Raw genomic sequence first — 17,911 nt, forward strand, 5'->3', positions numbered from 1 at the left:
TTTTTTTTTTTTTTGGTGGTACGCGGGCCTCTCACTGTTGTGGCCTGTCCCGTTGCGGAGCACCGGCTCTGGACGCGCAGGCTCAGCGGCCATGGCTCACGGGCCCAGCCGCTCATCGGCATGTGGGATCTTCCCGGACCGGGGCACGATCCCGTGTCCCCTGCATCTGCAGGCGGACTCTCAACCACTGCGCCACCAGGGAAGCCCAGAAATGTTGATTTTTATATGCCTTTGGGCCAAGTACGTACTTCCATCCTCTGTAGAGGTAACTGGATATTAGGATTGGATTTTTGATTTGGAAGTCTGGAATTTTGGGGAAGGTCTGGTTTGCATGTTGTCTGTAGATTTACTAGTTGACCAATTGTAGATGGTAGTTTAAACTGTGGGATTGGATGAGATCACTGAGGGAGGTATGTAGACTGATAAAAAGGTTCAACACAGAATCTTGGAGAACATTGGTAGCTGCACAAAAAATGTATACACCAGAAAAAAAATTTGCTATAAATAGTAAAGACACATGACAAACTAAAAAATATTTTTAACATATAAAGTAGGTAAAGGGTTAATATCCTCAATATATAAAGAGATAGGTCTATAAGAAAAATAGAGTTAACCAATACACAGTTAGCAAAAGGAGAAAAACAAATACAAGTTTTTCTTGTTTTTCTTTTTCAAATAAGTTCTTGGAGAGGTTTTATTTATTAATCAAACTTTAAGTACTTAAGGAAAGCAGAAGTTATAGAAGTTATAAAATTCTAAATGCTAAATATTTAAGAGACCTTAAAAAGCATCCTTAAAAGTGATTGCTGTTAAAATTTACAAAGACTGGGCTTCCCTGGTGGCGCAGTGGTTGAAAGTCTGCCTGCCGATGCAGGGGACACGGGTTCGTGCCCCGGTCCGGGAGGATCCCACATGCTGCGCAGCGGCTGGGCCCGTAAGCCATGGCCGCTGAGCCTGCGCATCCGAGCCTGTGCTCCGCAACGGGACAGGCCACAACAGTGAGAGGCCCGCGTACCACACACACACACACACACAAATTTACAAAGACTAATAACCAGAGTTTCAAGTTGAATTTAAAAGTTAAGGAAGAACTAAAGTTTTTTAGTTCATAACTTTGATAAGAATTTAAATGACCCCTGAATATTCTTTTCAATGCACGAAAGACATTTAAAAAACCTCCTCACATTGACGGTATGAGTGAGTAAAGGCTGGTGGCAATGTAAATTAAAGCAGACCTTTTGGAAAGTAATTTAGCAATAATAAAAAAGATTATAGAAATAGTCATGTTTTTCCTGCCAGAAATTCCAATTTCAGGAGTCTAGGTGAAATAAATCCAAACTATGGAAAAAGATCTATATAGGAAGATGCCCATTGCAGCATATTAAATAAAATAGCAAAAAGGGGGGGGTTGGGTTGCAATGTCTAGTAGTAGTAAAATTATTGAGTAAACTGTGGAAAATTCACTGGATTTACTATTAGCATCATCACAAAATGATGCATACCAACTGGAAAAATGTTTGTAAGTGCAAGATGTTAGAGGTATAATTAGGATGATTGGAACTACTTCTAAAACACACAGAGGAAAAGTACAAGGAAAAACTTTCAATGCATATCAAGGTTTTCTGATCAAAGCTAAAAAGATAAAAGCCAGTCTAAAATTTGGCATTGTTGACCCTGCCAAACAATCTTTCTAAGGAACATTGATAGTCTATGAGCTAGTCCAGTGATTCTTAAACACTGAGAATTTGTTGACAGTTACAGATTCTTTCTCTAGAATCATGTGCATATGTGAACTGTTTGCACGTAATTTTAGAGATGGATGATGGTCGATGGAGTTCCTGAAGAAAGGTAGAGGAAAATGATTCATTTTTATGATAGGCATAATAATGGTTCTCCTAAAGATGTCCGTATCCTAATCCCTGGAATCTGTGAATATGTTATGTTACATGGCAGGGAGTATTCAGGTTGTAGATAGAATTAAGTTTGCTACTCAGATGACCTAAAAATAGATTTTCCTGAATTATCTGAGTAGGCTCAATATAATTCCACAATTTTTCTAAATGTGGAAGAGGGAAGCAGAATAGTCAGTGTCAGGGTGGTGAGATGTGAGAAAGACTCAACCAGCTATTGCTGGCTTTGAAGATAGAAGGGGGCCATGAGCCAAGGAAGGAGGGCAACCTCTAGAAGCTGGAAAAGGCAAGAAAACAGATTCTTTCTTAGATCCTCCAGAAAGGAATGTAGCTCTTGTGGGATCTTAGTTTCCCGAACAATGATTGAACACCCCCACCCCCCACCCCCGCCACAGCAGTGAAAGTGCTGAGTCCTAACCACTGGACCACCAGGGAATTCCCCAATTCTGGTTTTGAGAGTTTCATAATGGCCTGGAATCTGTCTGTCCTTGTTCTGTGTCTTCAGCACAGTTACTGGCATTAATATTTAATGGGAATGAATGGAACTCAGCAAAGAGAGAGAGGATCACCAATTGCTCTGCCACCTGAACAAATCTGAGAATTACTTGTTTTACTCTGTTATGTTCTGTGTATTCTTATAATCTGTGAGTTAAAACTGCTCTAGATTGATTGTTAAGGCTGTTTTCTGAAATAAATTGATGTTTACTGAGTATCACTTATGAACAAGGTATTTTAAGACTGTACTTGTTTATTATCATATATTTAAAACATTGTGCTATAAATAGCTATGCTTAGGATTTTCCCCCTCCAGGAATATTATAACTAGTAAACTAGAAGAATTATAATAAAAGGCAAAAAGAATAAGGTTTAACAATGGCTGGTTTGAAAATGTTTCTAATCTCTGTCATATATCCATAGCTATTTATTTTCTACTATGAGTTTTTAATTTTTCAAATTTAATATTTACCTGATAATTTCAAATTAAGCTTCTAATCAGGTTAGTGTATTGGTAAAAATATTGTATATATTGGTAAAATACTAAATCTAAGTATTTTTCTGTACTTTTTTTGTTTAACAAATACATCAAAGTACTTTTTGTCTTTTTTAGGTCTGTGAAGTGTCAGACCTCAAGACAGACAACAACTGTTTCATTAGGTTCACAGTACCTAGTGCACTAATCATAAACCTGTACAACATTTACTGAAATTTGTTGGTAATGTGGTGAGTTTTTCCCACATATTCACCCATTTACATTCCCTTTTTAAAATGCAAGTGTGTCATTTATTTCAGATATTGACAGAATCTTTGTTCTGTGAAGTAACTTTGGTAGTTTCTTTTCCCTGTAGCTAATTGATACATTAAAAAAGCAATGATAAAATCCTCCTCAGAAGTAAGAGAATGGACTTAGGACATGGGGAGGGGGAAGGGTAAACTGGGACGAAGTGAGAGAGTGGCATGGACATATATACACTACCAAATGTAAAATAGATGGCTAGTGGGAAGCAGTTGCATAGCACAGGGAGATCAGCTCGGTGCTTTGTGACCACCTAGAGGGGTGGGATAGGGAGGGTGGGAGGGAGACACAAGAGGGAGGGGATATGGGGATATATGTATATGTATAGCTGATTTACTTTGTTATACAGCAGAAACTAACACAACAATGTAAAGCAAATATACTTCAATAAAGATGTTAAAAAATAATTTAAAAAGTTACTTAAATGGTTCATAACTATATGCTTTAATTAATTACGTATCAGTTTATAAGTACTTTATTATCCATAAATATTTTTGGATGATCCTTTAAAAATCACAAAAGGCAAAAAAAGAAACTACTCTTAGAGTAGTTTCTTTTTAGAGTATATCCATATTAGTTATAGAGGAGAAAATTTACACATGGATCAGGAAATATATTTGTTTGGGGAAATTTACTTTGCATGGTTTAGAGCCCCAGTTTCTGAAAGTCATTTATAACAGATTCGTACATATTTTCAACTCTGATTCTGTTAGGATTATGGAGGTATAAGGGTTTTTTTCTCCTATATAAAGAATTGTTTTGCTTCCACATTCGTGGAACTAATATTATAGGACTGAACTAAGATTCATTTACAATTAATAATTATAATATTTAGTGAAGAAGTATGAACTACCCACCTCACAACCCATTACCAATAAGGATACCTGGAAAGGGATAAACCCATTTGTTTGTTATTTACTTTCTAAAAAGTTAGTGTGAAAATGCTGGCCTTAAATGATATATTAAATACAGTGTTTTGAAACATTGTTTTAAAATAATTTAAATTTCCTTAGTAAAGGAAATTTAGCCTATTCAGGTTTGGAATCGTAGAATATTAAAAGTTAAAACACACCTATTTGTAACTGCGCCTTGGAGCTGCTGAGAACAAACTCATTCCCACCTACATGTGATAACCCCTTAAGTATGACTTCTAGTACTTTCAACCATGAGGACAACTGAATCTCCATTCTCCAAACATCTATGATTTTAAACCCTTCACAGTCTTGGTTTCCTTCTCTGGTTGTTCTCCAGTTTAACAGAGCCTATCTCAAAAAGTGACACCCCAAATGGTAAATCATATACCATATATAGTCTAAAATACACAAGCATTGGTTAACTTTTTGTCTGGTCATTAAAAATGTGTGTATTTGGGGAGCAATTTAAGTAATAAAAAGGACTGGTAAATAATAGTCATGGATCTATTCTTGACCCTTTATCAAAGGAAAATTGAATAATAAACCTTACATTGAGTAAAAAACATTTAAAATGACAACTCATGGCTTTGTCAGAGACTTTATTGACTTGGGATTAGCCTTGTCCTGGAAGTTGAGTAGGACAGGAATCTATTAACATTTATTTCTTATTCATTTCTAGTAAACAGAAGTAAAATTGGGACTCTCTGGTCTCTAGGAGATATGACTGAGGATGTATGACCTGTTCTCTATGACAGTTGAGCCTCATGCTACATTTTCTATTCTTAATATGTAAAAACATTACTTCGTGTAGAACAAACCTATAGGGAAATAGGGAGAATAAAATACAGCACATTCTCTTTTGGCAAAGAAATGCTTACGTGTTTTAAACAAATTAACTTTTTAAGGCAGCTCTGAAGAAGTAATTTATTTTAAATAGGTGAACAGTTTACAGCTCTTATGGGAACACTTTTTCCTTACTTTTCTTCGTCATAGGATTAGGCCCTATGTTTTTAATTTAACTCCTTTAATTTTTGCTGTTAACATTTAATTTACTTGATGACCCCATACTGTTAACTTTTGACCCAGTGAACTCAGGATGGTATATACAGACCATATACCTGATTTTAAAGAAACTCTTTAAAGAAAAATAATGTTTGAAGTGAACAGAAGATTAAATTCATTTCAATGTTCCATGTAGAGAAGTATCACACATACTTAACCAAAGAACATTTTTCCCCTTTGGAGGATGTATTTTTATAAACATGCGGTTTTTACAATTAGATGTTTATGCCATTGGCAAAACAACCCAAAGCTGATGTGACTGAACTGCAATATTTCTAATAAACTGTAAAACCACTAATACAGTATAGTAGATATGAAACCTTTTCCTGATAAGAAATTCTTATAGCATGTAGCTAAATCTAATGGTCCTTCCATCTACCTGTACTTATACCCAACTTCCTTTCCTATCATAAAATTGAAATTCCTAAAGTTGAATCCTTTCGATGTAAAAAATGTTAGTACATATAGTTGTTAATTATGATAAAGTTCAAAGCTTCTTCTAAATTACTTGATGTAAAGATACTTTGTATATAACTTTTATTTGCCCTTAAAACTGAACCTGTGGACTTGCTTTTGAACATTTCCTCCCTAATTATAAAATAAGAGTCCTATTATTTATTGAACTGTTTAAAATGCAGCTTAATGATTATTATGGGTATCTTCAAATATGCCATATTTACTTTATTCAAAAATGAACAGATAGTTAAGCAATAACTGCTATATGCTAAACACCTTTATGTATAGGGGTATTAACAAGCCTTCTAATCTCTGGAAGTAGTGCAAGCTATATATGTTTCTGTATAAAACTTCATGGTTTGCTAATAAGGTATCATGGTTGTTGTTTCTTAATTTAAATACTAAGGGAATGTTATAAAAGGTGTTTTAATTTCATTTTATTTTTTAAATAAATGGAAGTATTTTTGTGTGTTTTTATAGCCATGGAGGGAAATAATGAGATTTTGCACTAGGGAAGTAATGCTTGGAATAGAGGTTAAAATAAGGTAAGAAAGCAGGTCTTAAGTGAGTAAATGGAGTGAAAAAAGCTGGAGTGGTAAGCGGTTGTGGTCAGAGATCAAGATATTGGAGTCTAAGGCCATGGAGTAATTTCTTGGTGTGTGGCTCTGGGTCTGGAAGGCTGAATGAAGTGGTTATAAGATGGTGGAGTCAGAGTTCAAGGTTGTTGGATGGGTTGTCTGTATGGACATGGAAATGGCGCACAATAGCAGAAAATGCAGGGGAGGTGGATACTGGCAGCCAAGTGCCAAAGTCCTCGATGAGTAAGGGAAGGAGTGACTGGGCAATTAAGTAATGACAATGAAAGAGAGGAACAAGGACTAAAAAATTTCCAAGACTGTTAATCATGCCCACAAATGAAGAGTCATGAGGGCAAGGACTAGGTCTTATTTAATGCTGCAAATATTTGTTGAATTAATGAATAAACAAATGATGACTTTATCATTTTGAATAGTATTTATTCATGTTGAATAAGTATTTCTGAAAACTTTGTGTTTTTCTATTATAAGAAATTGGTATTAAAGAAGATACAAATGGGCAAGAGGTAGAAAAAGGTGAATAATCCCACACCCAGAAATAACCACTATTAACCCCCGTTATTAAATTTTCACAACTGTTTTTTGTTCATATATATTTCCTAGCAGTAAATATTCAAGTATAATGTACTTTAATGACTGAATAAGTATTCTACTATAGAATATAAGGATGTACCATAGCAGTTTCTTATTTGGGAGTATTTATATTGATGCCTACCAGTTTTTCTCTACTGGTAAAAGGAACAATGTATCAATAATCGTTAAATTTTTGCCTTATTTATTTCCTTAGGATTCAGTCTTAGAAATGGATTTTCCGGTAGGGTCTTCATAATGAGCCTATTTATCTTTATTTTAGGTCTACTTCTAACAGGCTTGTTTATATGCATTCTTATTCTATCCTGGATTGGAATCAGAAAATTGGACAGTGTTGCAGGTTCTGACTGATGCAGGCACACTGACAGTGATGAAAGTGAGAACTGGTAAGTAAAAGTTCTTCTTCACAGGAATAATGATGGGTGTTTTAAAAACTTGGAATCAAGTAAACTTTTCATGATTAAAATAAGAAATGATTCATGAGCTGAATAACAGGATATAGTGGTCAGTTCAGAAATACATATTCAAATTAAATAAAAACCTCTATGAATAACCTACATTTATTGACAGCATCCAATTTTAGGAGAGATTTTAAAAAATCGTGAATAGGGACTTCCATGGTGGTCCAGTGGTAAAGAATCCACCTTCCAGTGCAAGGGACGTGGGTTCGATCCCTGGTCAGGGAACTAAGATCCCACATGCTGCCGGACAACTAAGCCTGTGCGCCACAACTGCTGATCCTGAGCGCCTCAACTAGAGAACCCGCATGCTCTGGAGCCTGCGCACCACAACTAGAGAGAGGAAACCTGCATGCCACAACTAGAGAGAAGGCTGTGAGCCACAACGGAGATCCCATGTGCAGCAACTAGGACCCGATGCAGCCAAAACAAAATTGTGAAGAGTCATCAAAGTCACTGCTCCTCAAGACTTTTTCACAAATGTGTGGTTTGGTCAATAGCAGAGAAGAGTGAATAATAGCCCTAGAAACTTGGTCCCAAGATAGAATTTTCTTTAGTTTCACATTTTATCTTAAATTTAAAATGAATGTGCATTATATACCGTAATAGTCCTATGGTTAGTATAAATACCACGCCACGTGGTATACCATTTATACCACGGTTAGTATAAATGTTAGCGTGCCACAACTACTGAGCTTGTGCGCTTCAACTGGAGAGCCCACGTGCTGCAAACTACAGAGCCCACGCACCACAACTACTGAGCCTGAGTGCCATAACTAGAGAGAAGCCCGCATGCAGCAACAAAGAGCCCGCGGGCTGCAACTAAAGCCCGACACAGCCGTAAAAATAAATAAATAAATAAATATTAAAAAAAGAAAATCGACTGTTCAAACAAAAATAATAACAATGTATAATGGGGGTTACAGCATGCATAAGTAAAATATATGATAACAATAGCATAAAGGGCAGGAGGGGAAAAATAGAAATATGATATTTGCTATATGTGAAGTGATATAATATCACTTGAAAGTAGGCTGTGATAAGTTATATATGTAGACTATAAACCCTCAAGCAACCAGTAGAATAATAAAACATTATTAGGTAACAAGCCAACAAATGAGAAAAAATGAAACCATAAAAATTCAATCTGAAAAAAGGCAGAAAAAGGAAGAAAGGAACAATAAACAAATGGAACATAGGACAAAAGGAACAAATAGAAAACAGTAAGATGATAGACTTAAATCTAATCATATCAAGAATCACATTAAATGGAAATGATCTAAAAATCCTTATTAAAAGGCAGAACTTATCAGATTGATAGAAAGAAAGACCCAACACACTTTACATATGAAAATGCAAAAACATTAAGAATGAAAGGATGGAAAAAGATATACCATGCTGTTGCTCACCCTAGTCAAAAGAAAACTGGTGTGGCTAGATTGACATCTAGAAACAAAGTAAGATTTCAAAGTGAAGAATATTACCAGAGATAATGAAGGTCATTTCAGATAATAAAGGGGCCAGTTAATCAGGAGTACATAACGGTCCTACATGTTTATGCCCCAAATAACAGTAGGTTCAAAATATGTGAAGCAAAAAATGATAGAACTGCAAGAGAAACAGAAGAATCTACAATTATAGTCAGAGATTTCAGTACCCCTCTTTCAAATAATTGCTAGAACAAGTTGAAACCTAGCAAGGATATAGTAAACTTAAACAACACTACCCACCAATATTACCTAATTGACTTGCCTAGAACATTCCACTTACAGTAGTAGAATACATATTCTCTTTAACATGAAACATTTACCCAGAGTGAGCATATTTTAGGCCAGGGGTCAGCAAACTATTGCCCTGGGGCCAAATCTAGCCTGGTTTTGTATTGGCCTATGAACTAAGAATGGTTTTCACATTTTGAAAGATTTCTAAAAAACAATATTGAGATTGTATGTGACCCACAAATCTTAAAGTATTTACTATCTGACCCTCTACAGAAAAAGTTTGCTGACCTTTGTTTTAGGTCATAAAACGTGTCTCAGTATATTTTAAAGGATTCAAGTCATGCTGAAGTATGACCTGACCACAAAGGAATTAAATAAGAAATCAGTAACAGAAAGCTAACTGGAAAATCCCCAAATATTTTGAAACAAAATAACATGCTTTTATATAATCCATTGATTAAAGAAGGACTCAAAAGTGAAATTAGAAAGTATTTTGAACTGAAGGAAATAAAAATATAACATATCAAATTTTGAATAAATGAAATGCCTATATTAGAAAATACAAAAAATATCTCAAATCAATGACGTCAACTTGATGTTAAGATACTAGAAAAAAAGAGCAAGTTAAACACAAAGAAGCAAAAAATAAATCATGAAATAATAAAGATCAAAGTAGAAATCAATGAAATGGAAAACAAAAATCAATTGAGAATATCTGTGGAATCAAAGCCTGGTTCCTTGAGGTGAGTAAAGTTGATAAACTTTTAGCCAGACTAGTCAGGAAAAAAAAAAAAAAAGACACATATCAGGAAGACAAGTAATCAGGAATGAGAGGAGGTGACATCATTATAAATTCTACAAATAAAGGATAATAAGGGGATATTATGAACAACTTTAGGCAAAAAAAAAAAAGTCAACAACTTAGATGAAATGGCCAAAGTCCTTGAAAGACATAAACTACCAAAGCTCATTCAAGAAGAAATAGATAACCTGAATGGTCATTTGTCTGTTGAATTATTAGTTTAAAATATTCCCACAAAGAAAACTTCTGGTCCATAGGGCTTCACTGACAAATCCTTCCAAACATTTAGGAAAAAAAAAAATACGAGTTACACTCTTCCAGAAACGTGAAGAGGAGGGAATACTTCCCAACTTCTTCTTTGAGGCCAGCCTTACCCTGGTACCCAAACCACACAAAGACATAACAAGAAAACTCAGGCCAATCCCCCTCATAAACATAAGTGTAAAAATTCTAAACAAAATTTTACCAAAATCCAACCATATATAAGAAGGATAGTATTATTGAGTGGGGTTTATCCCAAGAATACAGGATTGGTTTTAACATTCAAAAATCAATAAGTATAATTCACCATATTAAACTAAAAAAGAAAAATTGATCATCTTAATAGATGTAGAAGAAAATTTGACAAAACCCAATTTTCATTTCTGATATTAAAAACTCTCAACAAACTAGGAATGCAAGGATACTTCTTCAACCAGATAAAGGGTATCTACACAAAACCTACAGATAACCTCATACCTACTGATGAAAGACTGCATGCTTTCTAAGATCAGGAACAATACAAGGATTTCTGCTCTTATCACTTTTATTCAGTATTGGAGGTTCTGACCAGTACAATCAGGAAAGAAAAGGAATAAAACAATTTCAGATTGGAAAAGAGAAAATAAAACTGACATAATCGTCCACCTATTCCACTTGGTGGAATTGACAAAAAGCTGCCAGAATAAGTGAGTTTAGCAAGATTGTAGGATAGAAGATCAATATATAACAGTCATTTATATTTCTACATTCTAGCACCAAATATTAAAAATGGAAGTGCAAAAAATACAGAACATTTACAATAGCATAAAAAATACGAAGTTCTTAGGAATAAATCTGAAAAAGGCATGAAAGACCTGTACACTGAAAACTACAAATAACACTGAGAGGAATTAAAGATGACTTAAATAATTGGAGAGATTTACCTGGCTCATGGGTTCATATTGTTAAGATGTCAGTTCTCCCCAAATTGATCTAAAGGTTCAGTACAGTCCAAATAAAAATTCCAGTAGGCTTAAAAAAAAAAAAATCTGAGAAGCTAATTCTAAAATTTGTATAGAAATGCAAAAGATCTAGAATAGCCAAAACAATTAAGTTTTATTTATTTTTTTGTTTACTTATTTATTGCTTTTAGGTAACTTTTGGAAGCAAAGTAGGACTTAAGAAAGGTAGCATTGGTGACCACCCAGAGGGATGGGATAGGGAGGGTGGGAGGGAGATGCAAGAGGGAGGAGATACGGGGGTATATGTATATGTATAGCTGATTCACTTTGTTATAAAGCATAAACTAACACACCATTATAAAGCAATTATACTCCAATAAAGATGTTAAAAAAAAAGTAGCATTGGAATCAGACAGATCTGGACTTAAATCCTAGCTCTGCCCACTTACTGTCTACATTATCTTGAAGATATAACTTTACTTGGGCCTCGGTTTTGCCCATCTGTGAAATGGGTTAATAATACCTCAAGAAGCTGTTGTGAATATTAAATGAAATAATAAATATTTGAGCACTTAACAGTGTCCGACATATAGCATGTACTAAATAAATGTTCCATTGCTAGCTACTATGAAGATACTTCTACATAAATGTAGGAATCCAAAGCCATATTGGATTAGATAATGGTAAGATGCTGAATATATTTTATGATATAATCTTCTGTTTACAGAAATCGTATCACAAAAACCCTTAGTTCAGGGAGGGTCAAACTTGATCCTTTGCTATTTAAAGAAACATGTAGGGTAGCACATTCTAAAATTGAACCTTCTTTAAAAGTGCTTTTTTATTTAGTTCCATAGCCAAGATTTGCTTTGGGGGTGAAAATTTATATATTTATGGTCTGACAGTTTTACATTAAAACAAGCCCCACATTTAAGGGCTAAATAGTTTGGATGACTTGCATTAATGTACCTTTTATACTTTTTGAAGCCATAGCCTTTATACGGGAGTGCCATAGCCTTTATATGGGAGTACCATAGTCAAAGAAAAGTTTTAGGTATTTATTTTATGTGTTTTATCTTAAGGCACATAATTTGTTTAAGCTGGCTAGGAGGACATTCAATTAAAAATTCAGAATATTGAGTGAGATAATCCAGAGAAACAAAGTCTTTTAATTTTATTCATTCAGCTTGTTATCCTCACTCACTAAGGGGTCAGCTAACATGAAGAGATAATGTTTAATAAAGGACAGCTTTGTCTGACCTGAAGTAAAGAGTTCCAAAGCTAGATTACCTCTTTTGAAATTGCTTTGAAATTGCTTTCCTCATCTTACAATCAAAGTTCATATGCAGCCATTTGATGTTGTTTATTGCATTCCCTTTTTAGCCCATAGGGTTTCAATCTATTTCTATATAATGATGACTTTCATATGTCATCAGTAGCTTATTGAGAAAGCTTGAGTCCTCTGTCTTCTAGTGATATCCCACTTAGATCTGACATTAAGTTCATTTTTTTCCTTCAAGCTATTTTTTCCAAATTTCGTGGCTATTATTGGTGACAACACAAATTTTGGGACCTTCAAACTTAAAATCTTAGGTTCATTTCCTTCTTTCCCTCCCATAGGTAAACAGCTGCTAAACTTGTTACTTCTTATAGCTACTTCTCTACAGTGGTACTTGATATATCCCTTTTCATTTTTAAAATTGCCCATTTAATCCAAGCTCTTAAATGTCAAGTTTGTATTGTAGCCTCTTGTATTGTAGTGTATAGAATTATATTGCAGCCTCTTGGTATTCTCCCTAGCCCCCATCCTATCTTATCCCTTTCCCCACTAGTCTACACAAAACATAAAATACTTTCCATCAAACACTCTGTAGAGAAGTATTGCTCGGTGAATACGGAAAACCTGATTAAGTAGAAAAAAGGAATTTAACTGGAATCTCCCTTCCTTTCAGTGATTCTACTTGAAAGGAACGGAGGAGAGCAGAACCTTCAGGTATTGAATCACGACTTTGACAAATACCACATGGGAGACGTGGCTGGCAAGAGACTGATAATATACGATAGAAACCATTGGAAAGATAAAAGGAGCCATAAAATTCAACTTCTGCTAGCCATTCTTTCCCTTTTTGCTCTCCATACACCTCAGCTGGGACTCTTTATATGTGCAGTATTTATTTGGCTTGTGTTATCCTGGTCATTATAAAGTTATCTAGGAGGCTAAGAGAGCTGACCAACTGAGAAGGGAAAGCAGTCTGTTCTGACAGTGATGACAAAAGGAGTTCAAGTCATACCAAACATCTTTCTCCCATTTAGAAACATCCTAGTATTTAAGACCTAGTATTTCATTTCTCTCTACTCCCATATTTGTGTTCTCTGTTCTTATCGTGTCTGTGAGATGACCTGCCTATTCCTGCTCTGCAGTAGTTACGTATATTGTTGCATCTCTAGTGCCTCGAACAGTGCCTAGCACATAGCACATAGGAAGCACTCAGTAAATATTTGATGAATGAATGAATGGTTACCTTTTCTCTCTGGCAGTCCAAACCCATTGCCACTTTCAAAAAATCCACATGAGATTTTCCGATTCCACTAAACTTCTGTCCATATCAATCTAGTTTTAAATCACTTCATTTTGCACATCCCCTTAGCAATTATTTGTAGTTTGTACTTGATTAATATACTCTTATTATGTTACTTTTCACATATTCCTATATCTTTTCTATATATGTTGTATTTTCAACTAAAAGATAATGCCTCAAGTGTTAAATACTGTATGTGCTGTTCAACAATGCCTCATGTGCTGCAGAAAGATAGACCCTCAATAGATGGGCAAGCTACCTACCTCCTTTTGAAACATATTCTCTGGATCAGTGTGATCTGCCTTGAAAGGGAGTTTAGATACATAGGTTCTGTTTTTTTGTATTTCACTCATATATTGTGTGACTTTGAGCAAATTCATTCCTTCAGTGTTCAGTTTAAGAACAAATTAAGAAAAGAAACAGTTTCCTAAAGAAAAACATTTTAGAGTTCCAGAAGCATTTGTATGTTGGTAACATTTCTCCAGAAATATTTAATGTAATATACAAGTCTGGACTGGTCAATTTTAATCTTTCCTTGGAATTTCCATAGAAAAGTCCATGTAGCAGAGACACTGAAATAATGTTATATAGAAAATATTAACTATAGAAAGAACCATAGCTTCTTCATAGAGAAGAACCAGAGATAATATCCTGGATTTTTGCAGTACTTAAGCTACTCCTTAGTTGTCTCACAAAGGAATTTAGTGCAGAGGAACACATTCAAGGAATTACTGAGGTTCAGAATAAGACTGTACAAAGTGTAAGAGTGTTTTCTATAATAGTTTCTATAATAGTTTTCAAATAGTTAAGTTAAGAGTCATTCATTCTCTGGCCTCTTTCTCCATCTACACTGTCTTCTGGCAACAATAAAGTGCACCCTATACATGAAAGCAATTTCTAACAATGCCAAATCAACAGCAGTTTCTAGGTCATTTCCATTCCTTCCTCCATGAAAATGTACAACATTTAGGTTATTCCATGTATTTCCCCCATGCCCCAAAATTGTTAGGTTGCCAGAGAAAACTGATCAGGTAATGAATTAACTGTTTGCCTTCAGGTAGTCATTCTAAGTACATACAAAATCAGACATTAACATGAAAATATGAGGGGAAGAAAAACATCAAACCACAGAATTCAGTTTTAGTTTTACTGACATTTATATACCACACTTCCTGTTTATGATTTCTAAAGTGCAGCCATGCAGTGCTTCTATTAAAAACTGAGTAATTGGGAACACTTTTGAGGATTAAAATGGCAACTTACTCAAAGGAAACCCCCCCCCCCCACTAAATTTACTGTTTGTGGAATTGTTATCTTTGTTGTGTAAAAAGTTGAATATTTTTCAAACATCATTTACTAATAGTGTAATTAAAAGGGAACTTGATGGCCTTGTGCCTTTAAAACAAGCAGCCCAGTCAAGAGTCTTAGTTCTGAATTTGACTAGTTGATGGGATAGGGAAACCAAGCCAACGCCCTTCTAATCTATATCTATATATCTATAAAGGTAATTGTTGCAAACATTTGCTTCTTTCCCTTCATTTTGAGATTTCAGTTGACTGTTGTTATGCATTAATTAACAATTAGTTCTGGCTGAAGGAGGGAAAGGGTAGAAGTGAATACAATTCTTAAATGAAAGGTCCTTTCTTCCACTACTAATTTATTCTATTTGAAGCATAATTGTATGAGTTTATTTAATTTTGATGATCACTTCAGAATGTGTGTGTGTATATGTGTGTGTGTGTGTGTGTGTGTGTGTGTGTGTGTGTGTGTGTGGAGAGAGAGCACCCAAGTGAGCAGTGGCTGCTAGCTAGACATCAAAATCCATGTTCTCACTTCTTGGCCATACAGATAAGCTTATTCCCAGCCTCCCCTGCAGTTAGCTGTGGACATGTGACTTAAGTAGCTATGGACATATGACTTAAGTTACAGCCAATGGAATGAAAATGGAAGTTATATGTACTACTTTGAGTCCCCGCCCCTAAAAACTCCCCTTCCTACAGGCTGAAAGAGAAAAGACCCCCAGGGAGATCTTGGAACTTTGGTACTGAAAGCTTAGGTACAGAAAGACCTTGAAAACTAAGTACTGAAGTACTTGTTTATTTTAGCAAGAAACAAACTTGAGCCATTATACATTTTGGGGTTGATCTGTTAATGACAATTAGCTTACCGTAATTAATTCAATGTACAAAACTTATATTTGCAGTGTCCTCTGATGTACAACTCCAGTGGGCAACATTTACATTGTAATGTATGTAAATGACATTTCCTGAAGCACAATTAAGAGGCTACAGGTATGTATACATATGGATATATATAAATGTTCCCCCCAGGGGTTGTGTAACATTGTAGCTCTGCCAAACCGACTCCAACTTCTCTCTTGGGTTTTATTTTGTAGGAGCATCCATTTGTGTAAAGGCACTTTCCTTTTGTGTTTGTGGTAATAAATTAAGGTGGAATGGATCATCCAACAAGAATCTTAAGGGGAAAATGTATACTTATGAACCACATCAGACCTCTTTGTTAGATTTGTTCAACTGTGTTAGCTACAGACTCTTCTTATAACCGATTACCCTCTGGCATGCATTAGGCCAACAGAGAGTGTTAGCAGCGCCCTTCCCCTCTGCCCGCCAAGCTTACTGCTGTGAGTCATAAAAACTTTTCTGGGCTTCATTTTCCTTTTCTACAAAATGAGAGCTGGATTATATGACCCCAAAGATCCCTTCACTAAAATTCTACTATCTATGACTACAAAGTCCATAGCTATTCGTAGAAATAATTGTTAATGTGAATGTTCCTTTAGATTCCAAATTGATACTGTATAGGTGCTTAAAAGTAACTTGAAGCTATAAAAAAGATGTTTAACTTGCACCAGTTCACAAAGAGGCACAACAGAGGTTCTACTTTTCTCCCAAACAAAAACTATTAAATTGAAAAGATTTTTAACTCACTCAGGATAGTTTTTAGAGTAGTTATAAAGCACTATGTCACCTCTCTGATTTCTTTACTCAGTTGGTGAACTATCAAACCAATGCAGAATTTGACATTTATTAAAATAATATACTTGGGCTTCCCTGGTGGCGCAGTGGTTGAGAGTCCGCCTGCCGATGCAGGGGACGCGGGTTCATGCCCCGGTCCAGGAAGATCCCACATGCCGCGGAGCGGCTGGGCCCGTGAGCCATGGCCGCTGAGCCTGCGTGCCCGGAGCCTGTGCTCCGCAATGGGAGAGGCCACAACAGTGAGAGGCCCGCGTACCGCAAAAACAAAACAAAACAAAACAAAAAAAACAGGAATCAATCTTATTCTTTCCAACGTCTGTAGCCTTCCTCATGCCATTTTCTCCCCACCCCCTGTATAAATAAGAGCATAATGGAAGAAAGGTTTTAAGGAGAGATGCACAGACAGTGAATTTTAAAGCTTGAAGGGATTTCAGAGATCATTTAGTCAAAATTCATCGTTTTGCAAAGGAAACTGACACTGGAAAATTAAATGTCTCACTTAAGGTCTCGATATCACCATTGCTACTTGCCAAAACCTGGGTTTCCTTGATCCCCAAATCTGGCACATTTTACCTTCTACTGTAACATGCTTCATCTGAGGTTGGGTCAGACCAGATTAGAGAGAGTACTTTTGGAGAGGGTGGGTACAGGGCACAATGGTAATGGAATGGTAATGATCAGAGTCATAAAATATCTGGGGAGATCATCTATTTCCTAATAATTCTAAATCTTTAACTTTTTTCTTACTCAGTACTGCTTTAAAAATTCTTGGGGGAGAACTCAGATCACTTCTTTGTCTCACATAAATAACACTAAGTAATAAAAGTGACTAGATTACAACTTATGACTTTTACTTATTTGTTCATTTACTTTTGTCTGTCTCTTCCACTAGAATGTATCTTCCAGGAGGGCAGGCCTATATCTTTTTGCTTACTCCAACTCCCTTCTAGCAAGTGTTTGACACATAAAAGATGTTCAGTAAGTACTGGTGAGTGAATTATTAAATCATAACTACTACAAAGCAGTAATCTTATTTGCTTTGGCTCTATTTCTTCTGGAGGTTTTCCCAAGTTTTGTGATTCCATCACCATTCTAAATTAATTTTAGAATTGGGTGAACGTGCTCTGTTCTTCATATGCTCTGAAGTTCAGTCTAGCACAATTGAACTGTTCTATAATATTAATTTTGGTACTCTTAAACTCTTGTGCCAAATTTGCTAAATTTGGGAATGACCTTGATCTGTAATTTTATTTAGGTTTTTATCCACAGATGAATGTGTAATTCACCACCATGAATTAGTGGTGTGCATGTGAAATTAAACTGATGATGA

General features: G+C 35.4%; 1 long non-coding RNA gene across 2 annotated transcripts in view; it reads left to right on the plus strand.

Annotated features, from left to right (window-relative positions):
• LOC117203107 (uncharacterized) overlaps positions 1 to 17,911 on the plus strand; it is a 36,844-nt gene that overhangs the window by 6,824 nt on the left and 12,109 nt on the right. Inside the window, exons 2-4 of one of the 2 annotated variants that reach the window (XR_007473052.1) lie at positions 7,086 to 7,209; positions 15,789 to 15,876; positions 15,981 to 17,569. This is a non-coding gene — a long non-coding RNA (uncharacterized LOC117203107). The remainder of the gene's footprint in view (positions 1 to 7,085; positions 7,210 to 15,788; positions 15,877 to 15,980; positions 17,570 to 17,911) is intronic. The other variant, XR_004485741.2, reaches the window with a different exon arrangement.

Source organism: Orcinus orca, chromosome 18 (assembly GCF_937001465.1).
Source record: "Orcinus orca chromosome 18, mOrcOrc1.1, whole genome shotgun sequence".
Classification (NCBI taxonomy): Eukaryota; Metazoa; Chordata; class Mammalia; order Artiodactyla; family Delphinidae; genus Orcinus; species Orcinus orca.